This window comes from Notothenia rossii (genome assembly GCF_949606895.1).
Source record: "Notothenia rossii genome assembly, chromosome: 8".
NCBI classification, from domain to species: Eukaryota; Metazoa; Chordata; class Actinopteri; order Perciformes; family Nototheniidae; genus Notothenia; species Notothenia rossii.
In genome coordinates, this window is record NC_136906.1 from 39,022,843 (window position 1) to 39,045,777 (window position 22,935).

The 22,935-nt window shown below is 40.2% G+C and overlaps 1 pseudogene across 1 annotated transcript in view; it reads left to right on the top strand.

Moving 5' to 3' along the window:
- LOC307016191 (mitochondrial adenyl nucleotide antiporter SLC25A23-like) overlaps positions 1–22,543 on the top strand; it is a 124,679-nt pseudogene extending 102,136 nt beyond the window's left edge. Inside the window, exons 4-7 of the transcript in view lie at positions 8,476–8,646; positions 20,865–21,032; positions 22,124–22,278; positions 22,364–22,543. The product of the transcript in view is annotated as a mitochondrial adenyl nucleotide antiporter SLC25A23-like (transcript). The remainder of the gene's footprint in view (positions 1–8,475; positions 8,647–20,864; positions 21,033–22,123; positions 22,279–22,363) is intronic.
- Positions 22,544–22,935: the final 392 nt, after the last annotated feature.

The window sequence follows — 22,935 nt, forward strand, 5'->3', positions numbered from 1 at the left end:
TAGTTGTCGATTCTTGTTCTGTTTTCTGTGACAATCTGCCGCACCCTCTCAGACTTTGAGTTGCGCGCGCTACTAAAGAGACGTGTTACCATGGAAACCAAACAATGGTGTAGCTGTATTAAAGTCCGAGTGGAAATATTCCTGAGTAAATCTGATTTTGTCAGAAATCGGGAGAAATGCGGGAGAAATATGACCCCGGGAGGAAACCGGGAGAGCGGGAGAGGGCAATGAAATCGGGAGTCTCCCGCGAAAATCGGGAGGGTTGACAAGTATGTACGAGAGTGAGCGAGCGTTTTTATGTTTCTGGAAGTAAAACGAAGCAGCGGAAAATATAGGTCTGTGAAGTATTTTGTGTAACAAGAAGAACTAAATAAATGCAACGGCCTCCAAAGAACAGCTCGCCTCTCTCCAGTCATTTCGATATTATTGAACCTGAAGCTTGTTGCTTCGGCCCTGGGAGACCACAGAGTAATCCCCTGTTTCCTCGACTACGGTCTGGGAGCCGAGAGGAAAGTTCAACACATGCATAATGAATGCTATCCATGCTATCTGACTGTACTACTTCGGTTTGGCCATGTACTGAATGATCACTATGGCATTAGTATTTCCCCCAGAATAGCAAACTGAAAAGCGATAAAGAACGACAGTGCAATGTTCAATTAACGCATTACTTTTTAACCACTGCGTTACATGTAGGCTACTATAATTAATGGTGTACCGTAGCTGAGATAGCATTTACGGGTTAGAGTTAGGCTAGCAACTCACAGCAGCAGTATGCCTACACTATTGTCATTAGTGACATGAACGTTACCACAAAACTATAGGCATATATGTTATAGTTCAGGTAAAGTCAAAGCTATGAACTGCATTGTTGTAGTTTAGCTGCAATATAGGCTATATGTAACATCTAACATTTACAAAAGTCACTTTTTATCTCATAATTTCGACTTTTTTATCTCATAATTTCGACTTTTTATCTCATAATTTCGACTTTTTATCTCATTATTTCGACTTTTTATCTCATAATTATGACTTTTTATCTCATTATTTCGACTTTTTATCTCATTATTTCGACTTTTTATCTAATTATTTCGACTTTTTATCTCATAATTTCGACTTTTTTATCTCATAATTATGACTTTTTTCAAGTGGCGGAAATGGGCTATTTATACCTATTTCCGACACAATTGTCCAAGTGGTTCGACTGCTTCAAATCACGTGACATGTGACGGTCGAAACAGCAATTGCTTCATTTCCTGAATGAATCACTTGACTCGTTCGCGGTCCAATCTCGCGATTCAATGCACTGCCTCGTCTCGATTCTGACAGGTGACAGGTTGAAACAGTTTCAAATTGGAGCGCTTCAACACTATATAACCGCTCTAAGCAATGTGTGGGTTGTTGTCGTAGTTTGCGTTGTTGCTGTTGAATTGTTGTTGTTGGCATTGCATTTGAATTGGATAATTATAGAGCAAGCCAGGAAGAAAAATAGGTCGTTCTGGCTCGTGAAACACTTCGAAATGTGGAGAAGTTGTGAACAAAAAGAAAATCAGTAATATAAAAACACTTCAATGGTCTAAGGCAGAGGTGCCCAGTACGTCGACCGCGGTCGACCGGTCGACCGCGGGGGCAATGCTGGTAGATCGCGAGTCATTCATACATTTAAAAAAATCCAGCTCCGTTAAAATAGACAAAACAGGTTTTGATCCCTCCTCCTTTGGCCTCCCTGCCACTTAATTCAGGAGTTGACTTGATTGACAGAAAAAGCGACCTATTGCTTTCCAGTCTGTTAACACAGAATGCAAAGCGATACAAAATCAGTCAAGTGCCGGGAGAGACAAACAACAAAATGAGTGCGGGAACGAGCAAAAAGCTAAAGACATACCACTTCCACACAGAATGGGAGGGAGAATCTTTGTTTGTGATGTCACATTCAAAGGTTATTTGCCTTATTTGTAAAGCAAGCGTCGCTCTGCCAAAGAAAGGTAACGTGGAGAGGCATTATCGGAGTGTTCACAAGGCATATGACAGCGACTTCCCTCCGAGTAGCGAGTTGAGAAAGAGAAAGGTCATGTATTATTGCTACACAAACATTATCTCTTAGTCTTAGTGTCGCCAACTCGTTTCTAACATGCAAAAAGACAAACAAATGCGTCTATGGTCGGTGTATTTTCGACCTTTCCAATCCAGAAGAGATCTCTCTCTCCCCCGTCTGTTTGCAAGGGGGCGGGGCAGTTTACACACACGCAGCTGCTACATGCAGCAACACACGGAGGAGATGGTGGAGAGAAGCGCTCCAAGGTGTGGTTACATGTTACCCGTCTTGAGGTGGACAATGCTCGTCACCAAAAGAGTTTAGCATGTAAGGGCGGTAACACGAGCAATTTGTCTAAACATTTAGCAAAAGTGCTCCACATTCAGACGGAGGAATGCACCGGGTTCGACTGTCTTTCGAGTAGCTCTGTAGCCCCATCCACGAGTAACGTTTCCACGTCAGGTGTTATGTATGCTAGCAGCAACACACGGAGTTGACTACATGATACAAACATGGGTTAATGATTAGAGGTAACTGAGTTATTTATTTTGTTAAAGTTTCAGCTATTCTGTTTACAGTTCTGTCATCACATTATTTAATACGATTTGTTAAAACATTGTTTCTTTTGATGTGAAATATTATTTATTTAATTCAAATAAAAAGCAATGTTAATTTTGTTCACAATTTGTTAAGTTAATTTAATAATATATGTATTTTTGAATCAAGTATTCATCTTTATTGTCTTCATTGTTAGTTTCCACATGCCTAAAACAACCTCAAACTAAATCTAAAAGTTGATGGCTAAATAAGAGCGTTTGAGAAATTGTGCAAGGCACACAGTAGTAGTCCGAATAGTCGATTAATCGTTTCATTAATCTATAGATTAATCGATAATCAAATTAGTCGTTTGTTGCAGCCCTATTGTAGTTATCCCATGTAAAAATAAAACGTGTTATTCAGCAACCCTTGCAATTTGGGTTTTTATTTTTGGTTGGTAGACCTCGGTTAGCTGGTCATTTCAAAAGTAGCTCACCAGCCCAAAAAGTGTGGGCACCCCTGGTGTAAGGAATAGATAGTCCAATGGATAGGGCAGGCGACCAGGATGCAGCGATGTCCTCCGCGCAGCTGGTTCAAAGCCCAGAAGAGTTAAACTTTTAATCATTGCTTTTCAACTTTAATACTTTAATGACTGATAAAAGGCCCTCTCCACCCAAAAACATTTCTAGCACTCTCTAGTCTCTTCTCAATAACCCAATACACACAATTATCAATCTTTAATTGCAAATAGAACATGATATTCATTGTGCTGCGTGCATCGAATAATTTTCAAGGCAGAGATACGTTAAACCCACTACAGCCTTGCGCTTCGCCAGGAGAGGTCGCTGTAACTGAAGCTTCGAGAAATGAACCTATTTCCGACACAATTGTCCAAGTGGTTCGACGCTTCATTCAAAGCTTCATTTCGCCATCACTAGTAGGACCCAGAGCTTCCCTCCGCTACACAGAGGTCTAACCAATCCCTGCGGGAGAAAATAAAGCCACGACAACCTACACTACCTGGTCCTCCAGAGTACATAAGACACACAAGTAACACAGAGGATCTTCAGGTCCTAAACAGCAGAGTGAGGTAGTCCACGGACAGTCTTCCGGCATCTGGATAGGGAAGAGACCTCTTCTTCTTCTTCTTCTTCTTCTCTTGCTTTTGGCGGATTGCAAACAACTTAAAAGGTGCATACCGCCACCTACTGTACATGAGTATGCATCATCACATCATTCCAACTCATTAACCTATGTTCTAATCAAAATAAAATAAAAAATAATTAATAAAACCATTAAATAAATAAAACAAAACAAATCTATGTTCTTTCCTGACCTAATGTTAAATTATTTTTCCTACCCCAGTTTCACTCAAAAATGTAAACAGTGCCTTTCTGGTAGCTTTTACTCCCTCTCCTTTTGTTCCCAAAACACCAACCACACTCCACTCCCTCTCTGCCTCTAAGACTTTAGCCTTTAATTGTTCTCTTTCCGCTTTATAGATGTAACAATTTAACAATATATGTTCTACATCTTCTTTTACTGCACAGTTCCCACACTTGTTACTGTCACTTTTCCCCATGATATACAGCGTACTATTCAAAGTCGTGTGATGTATTCAGAGTCTAGCCATCATGATTTCCTCCCTTCTGTTTCTTTCTTTATGAATATTAATTGTAATTGTATTTTGTACTTTGTGATAGTCCTTGCCTTTCTGGTCTTTCTCCCACCTTTTCTGCCAGATCTCCATCCCTTTCTTCTTAATGACTGCTTTTCCTTCTCCTTTACCAAGTTGAACTGGTAGTGTTATTTGCTTTTGTAGTGCAGTTTTTGCTAATCTATCAGCACACTCGTTCCCTTTCACCCCCTCATGTGCAGGCACCCAGCAGAACTGCAGATCTATGCCGCTTCTGTGCAGTTTTAACAGGCTATTCAGTTCTATGAGAATGTCTTCTCTAGTAGTTGTTGTTGATTGTATGCTTTGTAATATGGACAATGAATCTGTACATATAACCACCCTATCTGGTCTGACCTCTTCAACCCACTGCAATCCTATTATTACAGCAAGCATTTCTGCTGTATACACTGATAATTGATCAGATGTTCTTTTTAAAATAGATATTTTAAAGTCTGGGATGTATATGCCAACTCCAACACGCTCTTCCTTGTTCTTAGAGCCATCTGTATACATTTGTAGGTAATTGTAGTACTTTTCGTTCAGATACATACTTGTTTTAATTCCCACTTCATTTATTTGCCACTCTTTTTTCCTTTCTATGATATTCATATCTATGTTAGCTTCTGGGAACAGCCATGGGGGAACACTGCTAAATGGAGTTGCTTTGGCAAATGGGATATTCTCCACTCCATATGCCCTCGTTCTTTCCTTACTCGTCCAGCCAAACCCACGTCCCTGGAATTTTGCATATTCCCAGCAATCCTTTAATATTCTGTTTGAAATATTTTCTTCTCCACTACCTTGTAGTCTGACCCAGTGTGACAGAGCAAGTTTCTCTCTTCTGATCTCCAGCGGTGTCTCTCCTGCTTCTATCAGAACTGCATTAATAGGGGATGACTTTATTGCTCCAATACACAGCCGCAATGCTTTATATTGTATTCTATCAATTTGTAAAAGCGATGTTTTTGCTGCTGCTCCATACACTATACAACCGTAGTCTATTGTGGACCTCATAATTGATCTGTAAATGTCTATTAATGCTTGTTTATCTGCGCCCCAGTTGCATCCAGCTACAGCTCGCAATAAATGTAATACTTTTTTGCATTTTGTTTCCACTTGATTAATATGCATTTTCCATGTGTATTTGCTATCAAACCACAGTCCTAGGTATTTGAACTCATTCACCTTTGTCATTGGACGCTCATATAGTGTTAGCTGTTGGCCATCAATCTTGCGTTTGTTTGTAAATACCATGTAGCATGACTTGCTTTCTGACATTTTGAATCCCCAGTTATATGACCACCTCTCCACTTTTGTAATCGCTCTAGCTATATTCTCCATTACGTATGGGGCATTTCTTCCCCTCATCCAAATAGCCCCATCATCTGCGTACAGAGCCGATTGTATGCATGTGTCTAAGCATGTAAATATATCACCACTTTCTTCCTACCCTTGATTGTTGTTTTGGGTATACTGTTCTCTGCTGCATTCAGTATATGCTGCGTTATTTGGCTTGTAATGACCTCTATGCTTCCCTCTGATGTTAGCAGGTGTACCGACTCCTCACACCATATCCTAAATTTCCCCCAATCAGCTTTAGCAAAGCAGCACCTGGTTATTACACCTCCTTCCTGCATATATACATTAGTATTCATTTTAGTAAGCACTGGATAATGGTCACTTCCTACAGTGGAGCTATTCAAAACAAACCATTCGCATGTATGAACCAAACAGTTTGACACTAATGTCAGATCCAGGCATGAGACTTTCCCCCTGTGTACATCTACTCTTGTGCCATGTCCATCATTAAGGCATACTAGTGTTCTTTCCTCCAGCATTTCTTCCACTATATTTCCGTTACTATCTGTATGGTTGCTGCCCCATAGACTGTTGTGTGCATTGAAATCACCACACCAAACTTCCTTCCTATGTTTATTACCTGCTATTTCTTTAAATATATCAGTGGTTAGATTTTTACATGGGTTGTATAAATTGATTATCCTAATGTTATCTTGTTTCCTAGGGTTGCAAATGTCCACTATAATACACTCTATATCATCAGGAGATTGCACCTCCCTATATACCACACCATCTTTGAGAAACGTGGCACACCCTCCACCATTTTGACTATTAGCTCTATCATGCCTTATACAGCTAAATCCTGGAATGACAAAGTCTAATTGAGGTCGTAACCAGGTTTCTTGCACACATATTACCTCAGGGACCACCTCTAGCTCATATATATATTTCTTGAATTCTTGACCATTAGCTATGAGGCTTCTTGCGTTCCACTGTAGTATGTGCAGAACCATGATTAAGGATCTAACCCTCATCCTGATTTTCATTTTCCCAAGCTCCATTTATAGCTAACATTGCATGTATCTAATCTGCTTCAATATCTTTCATGTCTAGGAATTTTCCAGCTGCCTCCACAATGGCTTTGATTCTATCACTTTTCTTTTTTAACTGTAATGCAACATTTACAGTATGGCATATGAATACCACAAAATTCACCTTTTTCACTCCTAGAACATCATCATCCTCTTTACTCTTGGTGGCGCTGTGGGGTTGGATTTGAAGATTACTTTTTGGTGTGTTCCTGCCATTTTGTATTGTAATGCTCTGCTCCATTACACTAGGGGTCTTATTGATTGTTATTGTTCCCCTTACTTTCTTTATTGCTTCTGCGTATAAAACTTTGTTTGTAATCTTAACCCTCTGCACCTCTCTGCTCTCTCTCTGCACTTCACATCCTCCAAACGCAGCACTGTGATCTCCTCCGCAGTTACAACATTTAACCTTTGCATCCTTTTCACATTTTCCATACTCATGTTTTCCTCCGCATCTCGCACACCTTAGCTGCCCTTTACACTGCTGCGCTGTGTGCCCCATTCGTTGACATGCGTAACACCTGAGAGGTTTGGGAATGTACTCCCTAACAGTGAAGTTCAAATATCCCATTTGTACTGCCTTAGGTAATGTTCTCTCAAACTGAATGAGAACTGATAATGTTTCTTTGAATGTGCCATCCCGTTTGCTTTTAAGCCTTGTGACTTCCACTACTTTACCTCCTTTTAATTCACTTTTAATATCTTCCACTGACATGTCCAATGGTACTCCTGAAATTACTCCTCTCAGTTTTGCCATTGCTCCTGGGACATGCACCTTCATTTTCTCCCCATTCAGTGAGTTCATTCCCAGAATCTTTTCCTGCTGCTGTTTGTTATTGGCATGTATCAAAACCCGCTTGTTGTTCATGAATTTAGCAAATTAAATTTTTCCAATCTCTTTTTCAATTGCTTTGGTAAGTTTAATCGGGTGGTAATGCCCACCATCCTGATTGAATTCTATTACAACTTTCCACTTGTGTTCTAGTTCTTTATCCAACATTGCTTGGCTGACACTTTGACTGATTTTTGATTTTTTGCTTTGATTAGCCTTGTCGGCTTCACCCGACCAATCCGACCACCTTCTAGCTCTTTCTGAACTATCTCTTTCTTTCAAAGATCTTTTCTTCCTTGCAGCTTTGGATATCATCCATTCCATATCGTCTCTTTGGCTACCATCTGAGCTGGTTGACATGATGAAACACTCAATGTACAGTTTATGCAAATCCGCCAAAAAATAACAGTCCAATGCTACCGTTTCTGTATGTATCCGAGTTTTCCGATTCTCTCTGAGCTTTCTGTCACGCGTCTCCGACTTCACTTCCACTTCCGGGTTGTTCGTCCCGCTAGAGACCTCTTCTCCTCCAGCTTCTCCTTTTTAAGTCCCCAGCTGAATGTCATTAGGACACCTGGGGGACGCGGAGCCAGGGGCGGACCAGGTGTACCTGCGCAGCAGAAAGACAGAGAAGTGTGTGTGTGTGTGTGTGTGTGTGTGTGTGTGTGTGTGTGTGTGTGTGTGTGTGTGTGTGTGTGTGTGTGTGTGTGTGTGTGTGTGTGTGTGTGTGTGTGTGTGTGTTTGTGTGTGTGTGGGCTGTGCAGGGTTGACATCTGTTTGACCTAAAAATAAAAACACATGTGAGGGTTCAAACTGACAAGTCGGGTTTATATTGCAAATGAAATGATAGCAGTGGGAATGAGGAAAATAATAGTATCTAGTACCTTGTAATCTGAGCGGTTGCATGTTTCTGTTTGAGAAGCAGAATAATGATTTTGTGAGTGTTCTGCTGATGGCCCTGTATGAGTTCTAACTCTCCGGTCTTACTCTGTCTCTCCCACACAGTATGGACAGGGACGGCACCATGACTATTAACTGGAATGAATGGCGAGATCACTTCCTTTTCAACCCTTTCCACAACATGGAGGAGATTGTCCACCACTGGAAATACTCCCATGTGAGTGACCAGCTTTCAGTAATGATGCACTTCATAATCATGTCCGGCAGTGGCTCAGTCAGTAGGGGCTTGGACTGTGAGCCGTAGGGTCGCCGGTTCAATTCATCGACCAGACCTAAATATGGAGTGTGGACTGCTACTTGGAGAGGTCCCAGTTCACCTCCTGCCCTGCCGTGGTGCCCTTGAGCAAGGCACCGGACACCCCCACTCCCATTGCTCCCCGGGCGCTGTACAATAGCTGCCCACTGCTCCTTGTACTAGACTCCTGGTACTAGGATGGGTTAAAAGCAGAGAACAAATGTCACTGTGTGTGCTGTGTGCTCTGCATGTGTGACCATTTAAGAGGGTTTCATCCCTCCCATTCGATTTTTTCTATTAACATCTTTACATGTAGTGTGCTCTGTAGTGATGTACTGTATGCAGTGGAGAAGTTGATACTCTATAATGTAATGTTTTATTTTAGGGAACGTTTTACAATAAGCATGGCTCAAAGGGATAGTTTGGATGTTTTGAAGTGGGGTTGAATGAGATACTTATCTACAGTCAGAATATTACCTATAGTGTGTCACAGTTGCTATCCTATATTTAGAATATTTTCACCTCAACACCAGAGAGTGGAGCCAAAGCCACCATCCTCTATTGGGAGAAAACAATCATTTTACCTTGCAGAACACTGGGAATGCTTCTCTTTTTCTTTATTTAGTTATTATGTGATGTGGGGGACTTCTTATTTCACCAAATCAACCCAAAAACTTAAAATAAAGTGAGAGATTGAGGCAGCTGCCAGTTAACCTCTGTGTTCCATAAGGTACAATTAAAACTGTTTGCATTGCTTGAGGCTTTAAAGAGAGAATATGGATATAGTGTCTTCAGTGCCCCTTCTAAAAAAGGGACGTTGTATGGCAAGGTAAAGCAGTTAATACAGTCTACATATAGCATACCCTATTAACTGACAAGAAGTATAAAATAAACAATTGTTTGTATTCTACATCTCTTGCATGGTTTAGTTTATTCTATGAGATTTTAATGATAGATTCCAAGATTAGCACCTTTTAGTTGATTGATACTTCCGACGAGACCTGAAGCTGTACTTCATCACAGTGAGAATATATATGTATTGTTCATTTAGGAGGAAACAGTTGGACACCAATATTTTTGTATTCCTGTGGAAACTGACACAGCGAGCAAGATGTCAGATACTAAATGTTAGTCAAAGCAATGCTGTTGAAACTTCCACCAAGCTTACTCTATCCAACAACACTGGGGGGTTGGATGTACACACCGTTAAGGTTAAGGTTAGTTTATTTCAGAGTTGATCAGTAGTAGTTCAGCCGTCGCTCTGCCCTAATATTGTAAATTAACTATTTTAATTATTACTAATGCCTCCACGCAAGAAAACAACTAGAAAGGACAACGTTTTGGAAACTTCATCCGAAGAAGATTGGCCACCGCTGTCTCAACCTGGCCTTACTCCCGACATCGAACACGAGGAGGGAGAAGACCTGTCGCAGGATAAACCCTCAGGTGAAATTCTGAGTGCAATCAACAATTTAAAGAAAGACCTGAAGGAAGACTTTGCATCAAAATATAATACAGTTATACACTCAATACAATCTATCGAAGGCGAACTAAAACAATACTCAGTCTGCGAGGCACAGTATGGCGGGTCTTCGCGGAATGCGGGTGGGAAAAATGTGTGTTTAAAAAAAAAAAAGTCAGAGCGAGAGTTAATAGCTCATCTAGTTTCATCTGTACTGTAGCTAGTAGCTTAGTTTCAACTACCAGGGACCCCGGGGTGGCATGGGGTGGAAACTGCCAACCTAAAAATAGGCCTTTCCACCCCAGCTTCCACCCCAGTTGGCAGCTTTGTTTTGAAAGAAAAGTCGGCGATTTATGAGAGAACGTCTCTAATGTCCGAGTGCAAGTGACGGCAGCACAAGACGCACGTCTTGTAACCCCTTCCCCCGGCCATGGCGCGAGCGTTGAAATATGATTGGCGGCGATTTCATTTGAACGGTACGGCGCAAAACGAGAAGCATTCAGACCCAAGTACTGAAGGAATGAGATATTTGCGGTCTACAATGACAGAGAAGAGACTGTCAAGTTTGGCTGTACTCAGCATTGAATCAAAACGCACTAAAGCTTTGGATCTTACTAATTTTGTGAGGCGTTTTGCTGAACAAAATGGTAATCACCGCATTCAGCTGTAATAGACATGTCAACTTGATGCTCTGCTCACAGATGGGCATACAACACTGTTAAGATGATGACCTTACGTGTGTAAATATATATTTTTTTTGTGGGGGTCTGCCCCCAAAAAACTGTTTTAAGTCCTGAGAAAGTAAAATAAGAAGGTGTGTAAAACTACACTGCCCAGCCAAAGAAAAGTAACCACTTTGATTGAACTAGGCCAGTAGGTAAGGACTTTCCACTGGATAATAACTGAAGTATAAAATAATGCATGACTGAAGTGATGGAGACCATGTTTGAAGGCAAACAAAAAGAGGAAATAACAGGTAAAATCCAGCAAATGCCCCTCTCAGATTCCACAGCAACCAGAAGAACATACTGGCTGGTGATTTGATTAATCAGCTTTGTGATGGAATACAAAATGCACAGTGCATTTCCTTAGCTGTGGATGAGTCCACTGACATCACTGACAATGCTCAGTTGCTGGTGTTTGTGAGTTTTTATGATGAGACAAAGGGGGAGTTTGTTGAAGATGTGTTGGGCCTGACGAACCTCAGTGGACACACAAGGGGGCAAGACATTTATAAAGCAATAATGGGAATGCTGAATGAAAGAGGGTGCAGCTGCCTTTATTCATAACTGTGCTGCTCTGCCACTCTGAGGGATCAAGCACAGACACAATAACAATGAAAACTGCTGCATACAGATTATTTTAGTTTTTGCAACCTCGTGTTAATAATCTTGTTGCAATTGTTTAAAAGTTTGAATGACCGTAATAAACGGACCTTTGTCTTATTAAAAAAAAATTTTTGGACCTTTTAAGATTTGTATTTGAGTACCCCTGGCCTACAGTATATTACTTGTTACTGTAAAAGGACAAAATCTGCTATATATATACACTGTCAAAGTAAAGTTTTGTCTTTGCAGTATTTAGCAGTAATAATATTTATGTAGGCTGGTATACAGTGGCGGCTGGTGGAAAAATATTTTAGGTGGGGCTTTGGAAATAGTGACCAAACAATACTAGGGGGGTCCGGGGGGATGCTCCCCCGCTAATTTGTTTTTAGAAAAGACCCCTTAAATTATGACTTCTGGTGATGTTAGAGGGGGGGGGGAAGGACAAATTGAGGCTTAAAAATATGAGAAGACTGATCAATACCTCCATAATCTTCAGTGTGGTTAGCTATGAATCTTGCAAAACTTCCAAACACCTTGTCCTAGACATAGTTTCAACAGTATAAACTGTGTTCAGTACAGTAGGCCCACACAAACTGCAGAACACCGGGGCTTTGGGAAAACTCAAAATTACTTAAAATGATTTAATTCCCATTTAACCTGTTAAGGGGCTTTTTTTCCCCTTTTTTTTTCTCACGAAACTGTGTCTCAGGGCTTCTTAAAATGTAATAAACTATTCATGTGTCCTATTCATTTAACGGGAAGAAACTCAGCTAACTGATGATACGAACCATCTTTACCGAAACAAAACACAAGTCTCACAAGAAGCGTCTAAATGAGCCCTGAGCAAAAAATTGCTAACGCACTCTAGGTATAAATTAGGGCTGTCAGTCGTTTAAAATATTTAATCGCGATTAATCGCATGATTGTCCATAGTTAATCGCGATTAATCGCAAATTAATCGCACATTTTTGATCTGTTATAAATGTACCTAAGAGGAATACTTTTCAAGTTTTTAATACTCTTATCAACATATGAGTGGACAAATATGCTTTATGCAAATGTTTATTATCATTTGAACAATGAAAAAATATTCTCATGAATATTAAACACAACAACCTCTGAAAATTACAATTATTCGCCTCAATTCAACCTGGAACCTCTCTCATACAATAATACAATACACATGGTGTGTGTGTGTGTGTGTGTGTGTGTGTGTGTGTGTGTGTGTGTGTGTGTGTGTGTGTGTGTGTGTGTGTGTGTGTGTGTGTGTGTGTGTGTGTGTGTGTGTGTGTGTGTGTGTGTGTGTGTGTGTGTGTGTGTGTGTGTGTGTGGAGAGACACTGTGATGGATCGTTGGAGCAATGTGTAACTCAAGGCATATGCTCGAACAGGAGCTGCTTGGACGCTGCAATCATGTTGCGCGCACTATCCGTGCTGAGTGTGCTGACTTTTCGTACAATGTCCCACTGTCTGGCTACCTGCATAAAGTCAAGTGCTCGGCGCAGTTGTCGGCGAAATGTCGCTCCTCTGTTTTCATTTAAACAGCTCCTTATATCCGTTAGCGCAGCTAGCTAGCACCAGATGCTAACAACAACAATATACGTAAGCATACATGCCAACCTTTCCAAATCCAAAAGAGGTAGGTTTGCGCGCAGCAAATGTGCACGCCCAAACTAGGTAATCAGAAGAAATGGAACCTCATGAATTACATGTATAAACCATGTATTTAACATATATTACATAATTGTATGCATTTTTCAGAAAAAGTGGTAGTTTGGTAAACAGTGACATCAACGAGATGTTTGTCTGTAAAATGCCCGAAAAGTAAAAGAATGGGAGATAAATATCCCAAAGTCTCCACATTTTATTATATTTTTAATGTGTTTCTGGTCCTCTTTCAGTTGAGACAGTGTAGATGAAGGATGTGTCAGGATGTAGAACTCTTGTGTGAACATTGGATAAAGCCAGGTTCATATTCTTGTTTCATGCTGTTGACATATTAGAGTCAAAGGTTTGCACAGAGCAAAATATCTTTGTGTTGCGCCATAAATCAGAAAATACTGCATTCAAAAAGTCATTTCCTGCATTTTTCTACTGATAAAGTGTGATATAAATAATGTACAGGCTTTCAGATTTCTGTAGTTCACTAAACAGAGACATTAACGACATGTTTGGTGTTGAAAATGTCAGAAAAAGTGAAAGAATGGGAGATATATATCCCCAAATCTCAAAATGTTATTATAATGTTTGTGTGTTTGTGGTACTCTTTCAGTTGAGACACTGTAGGTGTAGGATGCTTCAGGAAAAGACCAAACACTGGATGTCTTTCAGTCGCCAACATGTGTTTTCGAGACACTGATATTAACGGGGCAACCCTGCAGGACTCAAATGCCTCGTCTCTGTTCCCTTAAACTCATTTGGGAGTGATTACCCATCAGCTGGGGGTGCAGAGGAAAGGCAGCGTTACCCCCGGTATGCACGTTGTTTCTCTTTCAGAAACACAGAGGACTGTTTATATGATGGGATCACAGACACGCTGCAAACGGTGTCCGCCAAAAGTCGAGTCCAGTGTCTATGGAGTGTCATTTTTATTTGTTATAGTTTGGGAAGATTGAAAATCGGTAGGGAAAGTCAGCTAAGTCGGTAGGCGGTAGAAACATGTCAAAAGCGGTAGACTACCGCTCAAATCGGTAGGGTTGGCAGGTATGCGTAAGGTCTCTCTCTCTCTCGCTTGGGTCACACATACACACACCCTCCCGGTCCTCCCGATGGCCAGTTGGTGCCTGCCGGTGAGCGTGGAAGTGTGGTCTGCCACAAGCGGGCAGCAGGAGCGGGGCTCTCAGCATCAGCTTGTAGATGGTATTTTAAACTCGATGCGCTCTGAAACTACGGGGCGGCCGAGGAAAAAAAATACACGTGCGTTAATCGCGTTAAAATAATTAGTGCGTGAATTTTTTTTTGCGTTAGCGCGTTATTAACGCGTTAACTTGACAGCCCTAGTATAAATCAATCTATATACTTATCGGATATGCACAAACAAGCTTAGCTAACAAGCTGAGATTCCACAGATTCTAGAAATCACTGTATCATCACTGAGCGATCAGAACTCGCGACAGGAGAAGCAAATACAGACATCACATGACGTAGCTTTAGGTAGCAAAACACAGATATGCTCACCTTTTGCTGTTATTCTGATCAATGTGTCTGTCACTTTGAATAAAGTATTGATAATCCATAATTCCATTTTTATGTCAAAAACTGAGTTTTCATATTAGCTGCTAATGTTAGCTTCCAGAGTGTATGACAGCTTCCTGTTTTGTCTCCTTGGATACGAGTCCAAACAACTCACAGACTGCACCGGGCGCTGATGTAGGCGCCCTGTGACCATCAGATTTGACGACGCTGATTGGCTGAAATTATGTTTCGGCGGCATAGTTTAAAGATAGCAACAGTTGGCTTCTGCTGCACTTGCTGCACTCTTGTCTGGGCGCTGTGCATAGGGCCCAGCCGAGAGAGGGTAATGATACACGGGCAAGGCCAGGCAGGAAACATGTGACTTATCAGTAACTTTAGTTACCAATGCACCACGAGGAAGTGGAACACACAGGAGACAACCCTTTCACTGCAGACTGTTAGGCTATGTTTACGTGGGGAAATGACAGTGCATACATTATTTGAGATATATTTCCAGGGCTGGGTGAGATTCCCGGAATGATTTTTAGTCCCAGTCCGCCCATCATGCGCCCTGGTGACCGGACATCTCCTTCATAAAACTAATAAAAGAGGGAGTAATCTGTGTGTGTGTGTGTGTGTGTGTGTGTGTGTGTGTGTGTGTGTGTGTGTGTGTGTGTGTGTGTGTGTGTGTGTGTGTGTGTGTGTGTGTGTGTGTGTGTGTGTGTGTGTGTGTGTGTGTGTGTGTGTGTGTGTGTGTGGTTATGACGTAACAGCCTGTGGTCACTCTTTATACCTGTTCCATGAAGGTAAACACAGTGTAGGCGGTGCGTAAAAGCTCTTTGAGCGCTGGTGCTGCTATTCTCTGAGTTACACGTCCCGCTGCCTCCTGGAGTGACCACACACCCCTAGCCGAAATGTCCTTAAAGTGAAGTCTGAGTACGAAACATATCTCAAATAATGTATGCACTGTCATTTCCCCACGTAAACATAACAGTCTGCAATGAAATGGTTGTCTCCTGTGCTCACGAGAAAGTATCTCGTGCGCACGAGATACAATCCTGTTATCCTGACTTTTTTTTTTCTCTCTCTGTTTTTTTATTTTTATTTTCCATGTCCCTTTAGGGGCTCCGTAAATAAGTGCTGTCCTTGAACGGTGAAATCTAAGTTATGCCTTTACACTCCCAAAATCACATTTTATATAATTTTCATTAGATATAAAACAAATTAATAATCCACATTTTAGATCCTAACAATGGCAGCTACACTTGGTGTTTACTTATGAATACATTTTATTTTAAGAGCTTTAAACTTGCTGCCTGGTGAATGAAAACATCTACAAGTTGAAGTGGAAATATTTTATAGAAGTTTTTAGTTGTATTCATTCCCTTTGTTAACATTTCTATAATTTGTATGGAAATTAGGGCGGAGCGACACTTTAGGGACTTGTTTGTGGACATGTATTCTGTTCCTCAGTTTTGTGGACCAGATAGCTCTGATAGGCAGTTTTATTTCAGTCAGGTGTTTATGGGATTTTGTTATTTTCTGTTTCTTCTAAATACTGTTGTATTTTTGTTTAGATAACAGTGACTTCCAATACAGAATTTAAGATAACTTCATGGAATGTACGTGGGCTCAATCATTTATCGAAACTTAAGCAAGTGTTAAATAGAGCTAAGAGGTTGAATTCCAAAATACTGCTTTTACAGGAATCACATTTGCCACAATGTGATATTCATAAGATCCAGAAAAGATGGAATGGTCAGGTCATCGCAGCCTCCTATTCCGATGCTAGAGGGGTGTTAACTCTTATACATAAATCCATTCATTTTAACATAATTAGGACTATCTCTGACCCAAGAGGCAGATATTCCATCATTCACAGCACCCTTCTTACAGAAACCTTGAATATTGTCAATATATACGGCCCTAATGAGGATGTTTCCTTATTCTTCAAAAACATTTTTCTAACTTTATCCTCCCTCCCAGGCCATTATATTATAGGGGAGGACTTAAATTGTGCACTAGAGCCCAGTATAGACAGATCAAGGGGGACAGACTTGTCTCACACCCAAACAAGGAAAACCCTTAAACAACTGATCCAGGATTTTAATTTGTTTGAAGTTTAGAGGTCATTTAAACCAGCTTCCAGAGAATATTCTTGTTTTTCCGCCACCCACCAAACACACTCACGTATAGACTATTTCCTGGTTTCTATGGGTCTTATGTCAAAGATTACAAAATGTTGGTATGACAGTAGGGTCCTCTCTGACCATTCACCAATTTCATTACTGTTTAATAACTCTGATCTTGTTATGAATCCACCTAGGTGGCGTTTTCAATCCAGATGGCTACAGGATAGAACATTTGTTGAATTTGTAGGAATACATATTGACCTCTATTTTAGCATGAATACTAACAAAACCTCTCTAACTGTACGCTGGGAAGCGTTTAAGGCATACATTAGGGGCATGATTATTAGCTATTTTAGCTCGCAGAACAAAGCCTTTAAATCCAAATAAAATTCACTGGAGGGTTGTATTAAAGATTTGGAGGATAGGATTGTTACCCAAGATTCCCCAGAACTACAAGCAGAACTTTTGGTCCTAAGGACTCAATATAATGAATTATCGAGTAACCAAACAGCTGCTAGCTTACTAAGATTAAAACAAAGCTACTACGATCAGGGAGAAAAGTCGGGCAAAATATTGGCTTGCCGTATTAAAAAATTGCAATCTGAAAGGGCTATCAACAGCATTAAAACAAATGATAAATTAACAAATGACCCTGCAGAAATATATAATGCTTTTAAAATGTTTTATGAAAAACTTCATACATCCGAACATGAAGATTCAGGCCAACAGGAAAATTTTCTAAGTTCATTAGATTTCCCCACTATTTCAACTGATTCAAAAGGAAAACTAGACCATATCATAGGAACTGACGAGCTTTCAGAAGCCACAACCAGCATGATGGGGGGGAAAGGCGACTGGTCCAGATGGGCTTCCTATAGAAATCTATAAACAATTTAAAGATAAGCTACTACAACCACTTTTGGATATGCTGTTGGAGTTATACGAAAAGGAGGACTTACCACCATCTCTTAGAGGGGCACTAATCACTCTGATGCTAAAACCAGGAAAGGACCCCATTGACTGTGCATCGTACAGACCAATCTCACTGCTTAATACAGATAGCAACATGTTATGCAAGACGTTGTCGAGACGCCTAAACAAACTACTGCCTTCCATGATTAAAGATGATCAAAATGGTTTTATTCAGGGAAGGCAAGCTTTTCATAATGTTAGAAGGGTACTAAATATTCTTTATGAAAAAAGAGGGTCACCTAACATGGCACTGCTGTCCTTAGATGCAGAGAAGGCCTTCGACCAAATTGAGCGGAAGTATTTGTTTGAAGTGTTGGAGAGGTTTGGAATAGGCGAAGGCTTTCTCAAATGGATCAGGACGATATATAAGAACCCAACAGCTGAAGTGGTGACAAATAATATTACTTCTACATCTTTCTCATTGTACAGATCTACACGTCAGGGCTGCCCCCTCTCCCCATTGCTGTTTGTGTTTGCAATGGAGCCATTTGCCATGGCTATTAGAGACTCTCCATCTATATCTGGGATCTCAGTAGGTGACTTGGATCATCGAATATCACTTTATGCGGATGATGTTGTTCTTTTTTTATCAAATCTTGAGTATTCTGTAGCATCTCTGTTAGAACTAATTACGACCTTTGGGGAATTTTCAGGCTACAAAATAAATATGCATAAATCCTCAATACTTTATCTAAATGAACAAGATAGGCAGCAACCTAGAATACAAACTCCCTGTTCAGCTCATAGGGAAGGATTCACCTATTCAGGAATAAAAATCACACCTGAAATGAATGATCTGGTTCCAGCCAACAATAGCCCTGTTGTAGACTCTGTGGTAGAATCGCTCAACAGATGGACTTTAATGCCAATCTCCTTAATCGGTCGTGTTAACATCTTAAAAATGAATACATTACCCAAATTGCTCTATTTGTTTCAATCAATCCCCTTACCCCCACCCGAGTCATTTTTTCAAAAATGTAAGAAAATATTTTCCAACTTTATCTGGAATAATAGACGCTCTAGGCTCCGTTTTACCCTATTTTACTTGCCTTATGACAGAGGGGGTATAAAACTGCCCAACCTACGCTTGTACTATTGGGCAGCACAACTGAGAGCAGCCATGTGCTACTTCTCCCCAGAGGAAGCTCCAGCGTGGGTCAAGATTGAAGCATGCTCAGCTCAAGGGTTATCGCTTAGTAGCTATCTTTATTCTTCTGAGCCAAAGAAGCTAGGGAAAGACACAAAAAAAATACCATACACATCTGGCATGAGGTCCAAATATATACAGTATAGGGGACACCCCCTCACTGTCAGGTGTCACCCACATATGGGGCAATAGTCAATTTATACCTGATAGAGAAGATGCTGGTTTTAAGACTTGGGTGAACAAGGGATTAAACAGGATTACCGATTTGTCCAATGATGAAAAATTAATGTCATTTCCTGAAGTACAAGAAAAGTATGATATTCCTTCTAAGCACTTCTTTAAGTTTTTACAAATAAGACATTTTATCTCTATATCTCAAAACCGCTCACTTACTCAGCCACCTCTCTCAATGCTGGAAGACATTACAGTTAAACACGTGATTGGTAGAGGCCAGCTATCGCTGCTCTATAAAATCTTTGTAGACAAGTCACCTGAATCTTCAGAAGATAAACTTAAAAGCTGGAGGCTTGATTTAGAGAGGAAATCTCTGACAAAGAATGGTCTGAAGTGTGCCTGAAGGCTCAAACACAAACAATCAACACACGGCTTAAGTTGATACAATACAATTGTATTTTAAGAACATATATAACGCCATCAAAACTACATCCCTTTAATCCCAATACCCCAGACACCTGCTTTACATGTAACAATGCTAAAGGATCACTCTTTCACTGTTTGTGGGAATGTAATGTGGTCAATCGTTTTTGGAAGGAGGCTCTTAACATGATACCAGATAACAAAGATGAAAATCCCTTGTCTGCCAACATTGTGCATCCTGGGTATTTATCCAAAATACCTTGTTTCTAAGAAGAGTGAGCTTATACACTCTAAAAACAAATGCCTTGGGTCAACAAAGAAAATCAACGCAACAGTTTGCATCGATGTTTATTGAGTTAAGACAACTTCTAATGAAATTGTCTCACCTCTTCAATCTGGCTTTTCATTTGTGATTGTTTTTGTATTATTTGACTTTAACTTTAACTATATATTTATTTGTTGTTCCTTTCTTCTCTTTTCTTTTCTCTTCACTATTATCTGTAAAGCGTCTTAGAGCACCTGTAAAAGCGCTAACATATTAAATCTATTATTATTTATTATTATTATTAAAGCAACAAAGTTATTTGAGTTAGGGGAGAAGGCTTTTCCTCTACAATCAGAGGTGTTTTTAATTACCACTTACTTAATAATTGGTAGCATAAACACAAGTTTTGAGGTTGATTACTCAAAAAATTAAGTTGTTCCAACTTGTTTTACCGTATGATTTAAAAGGAATTTTAGGTTGTAAGTGCTTAGATTACCATCATTGTGAACACATGCTTTTAAGTTGACAACCATTTATAAATTAAGTTGCTCCAAATATATTGTATTCATTAGTTTTTTTTCTTAGCTTTTTCATGTTTTTGCCTTTAAAGAAAGAAATTAATTGATTCCACAACAAAAATATTAGGCAATTCACTTTTTATTTTGAACTGCAGTTGTTTATTTCAACACATGATGTTTCAATCAGGAGAGAATTCATTTAGTTTGAACATTTATTGACACATGCCATATGATAAGGTGCATGAACACCTGAAATCACAGCTGACTGCAGGAGAGAGGAGAACCATTTTATAGTTTGGCTGCAGCACGTTGATTGGCTGCTGGAGATTGAGGTGAAATGTAATAGGTTAAAGAGAACGCCTGTGATAAGCTGATTATATGCAGCTGTGGAGTGAATGTATTGTTTTAAGTTTAGCATTCTAACCATCGGCTCCCTACTCATTCTCTCGATGAGTGAATGGACAATGGAAAATCTTAATTTTTTCTTTGTATATGAAAGAACAGAAAAATGTATATATCTCCTTGTCCGATTGAAGATTACTCTCTTGCTCCTATCATTCCTCACCCTCCCTCTTTAACGTGTCTCTCCCGCTCTGTTGATAGGTTCTGAAGACGCGTCTGACTTTGAGGAAGACGGGACAGTACTCGGGGATGGCTCACTGTGCCAGACAGATCCTGACGAGGGAGGGGGTCCGGGCGTTCTACAGGGGCTACCTGCCAAACACACTGGGCATCATCCCCTACGCTGGCATCGACCTGGCAGTGTATGAGGTGTGTGTGCCTGCAGTTTGATTTCCTTTTACATGTTATTCAGCCACTCTTCCAAAATAAGTGCATTTTGGTGGAAACTACACAAGAGTACCATACTAGGTCTTGAACTCATTATAAATACAATTCTGGTTTTGTTTAAAGTATATCAATACCCCCAGAAATAACTCTTTATTTTATACCTTTATTGTCAACAAATCCTATGAAAGACCAAAACCAACAATATATGAGGCTACTCTCAATATTTCCAGTCTTCCCAACCTGTCTATGGCACTCAGTTCTAATTCATTTGTCGTAAATCTTTAAAATTCATAACTATAGAGTTGAACTAATAAAGGTTCAGTCATTTCCTTAGTGCAATCTGGAGGGCTAGTAAGTATTTCTTCCTGCAGGACAGTGTCGGATTGAGTTGAAATAAACTCCAGTGTGTTTTGGTCTTCTAGTTTTTGGCCAACAATGGAGCTTTTTGACCCCTGTTTTGTGCACATTTTTATTTTGTACTTCTTATTTTAATTTAAATATTTTGATTACATTTTAATTTAATAAATGTTTTGTTTCCTTCTGAATTGAAGCAACTATGAGGAAAACTAATTTCTCCCCTGGATACATAAAAGTATTCTGACCCATTCTTCCAAGAACATTGAAGTGTAAAAGAGCCTGATTACATTGTGTTTTTGGAAACTGTATCTCTTTTCAGGACAATACAGCAACCAAGAACGTCCAGAGCCAGTTCAAGGCCATCCAGTTGTCAGATCATATTTAAATATCACCAGCCTTATGCTTTAAATATATGTTTACAGTGAAACTCTCCCGTCCTTCCTGTTACAAAATGTAATAATGTTAGATGGATAAATAATCTTTGCAGTAGGATTCCAGTAATCACAGCTTTGCAGTACAAATGTCATAAAACTGAGGAAGTCAGCTAAAATCATACCCAAGTGTCCAGCCCCTTATAAAATACAATTTCATACCATTTGAAGTAGATGAATTGTAATTAATACCTCTCTCTTCCCTTTCATTATTTTTCTTTCCTCTTATATCCTACTTTCCTCCTCTCTTCTCCTCTATTTGTCAAACTCTTTCCATGCTCTCAGACTCTGAAGAACGCCTGGCTGCAGAGGAACGCTGCAGACTCAGCAGATCCAGGAGTGTTGGTTCTGCTGGGCTGCCTGTGGAACCATCTCCAGCACCTGCGGCCAGCTGGCCTCCTACCCCCTGGCTCTGATCCGCACACGCATGCAGGCCCAGGGTGAGACAGGCTGTAATCAGACATCCACACACACTGAGAATGAACAATGTTCCAGCAATAACCCCCAATGTCCCTCTTCTTTCAGCCGCACATGAGGGCAAACCCAAGCTGACCATGGTGGGCCAGTTTAAACATCATATCCCATGAAGGAGTACCAGGACTGTATCGAGGACTCACCCCCAACTTCCTCAAAGTCATTCCAGCTGTCAGCATCTCCTACGTGGTATACGAGCACATGAAGAAAGTTCTCGGGGTAGCTTACTAGACAGAGAAAAATAATAGACATTTTGATAAATTGTTGTTCCAAAGACACTAACTAATACGGTACAGGAGCTAGTTTTACTGATATCGGGTCCCTTGTTATGTTATATATTATTATTATTATTAAGGTACTTGGACTAAGCCAGTAGCCGGCGATGCTAAGTCTCTTAAAGTAATTCAAAAAGTATTTTATTACTAAAACAGTTAATCTCTGTAAATGTAGAGACAGTAAAGAGGGCTCCTAAGATTGTACACACAAATCACACACAGCAGGACAGGCTCCCCCAGCAGCTTCTTTAATACTCTGAAGAAGAAACTCTTGTATTTCCTCTTTGGAGAACTTGCCATGGTGAGATAAATACTTCCTGAGTTTGGCTTCAGGTGTTCTGCTCAACA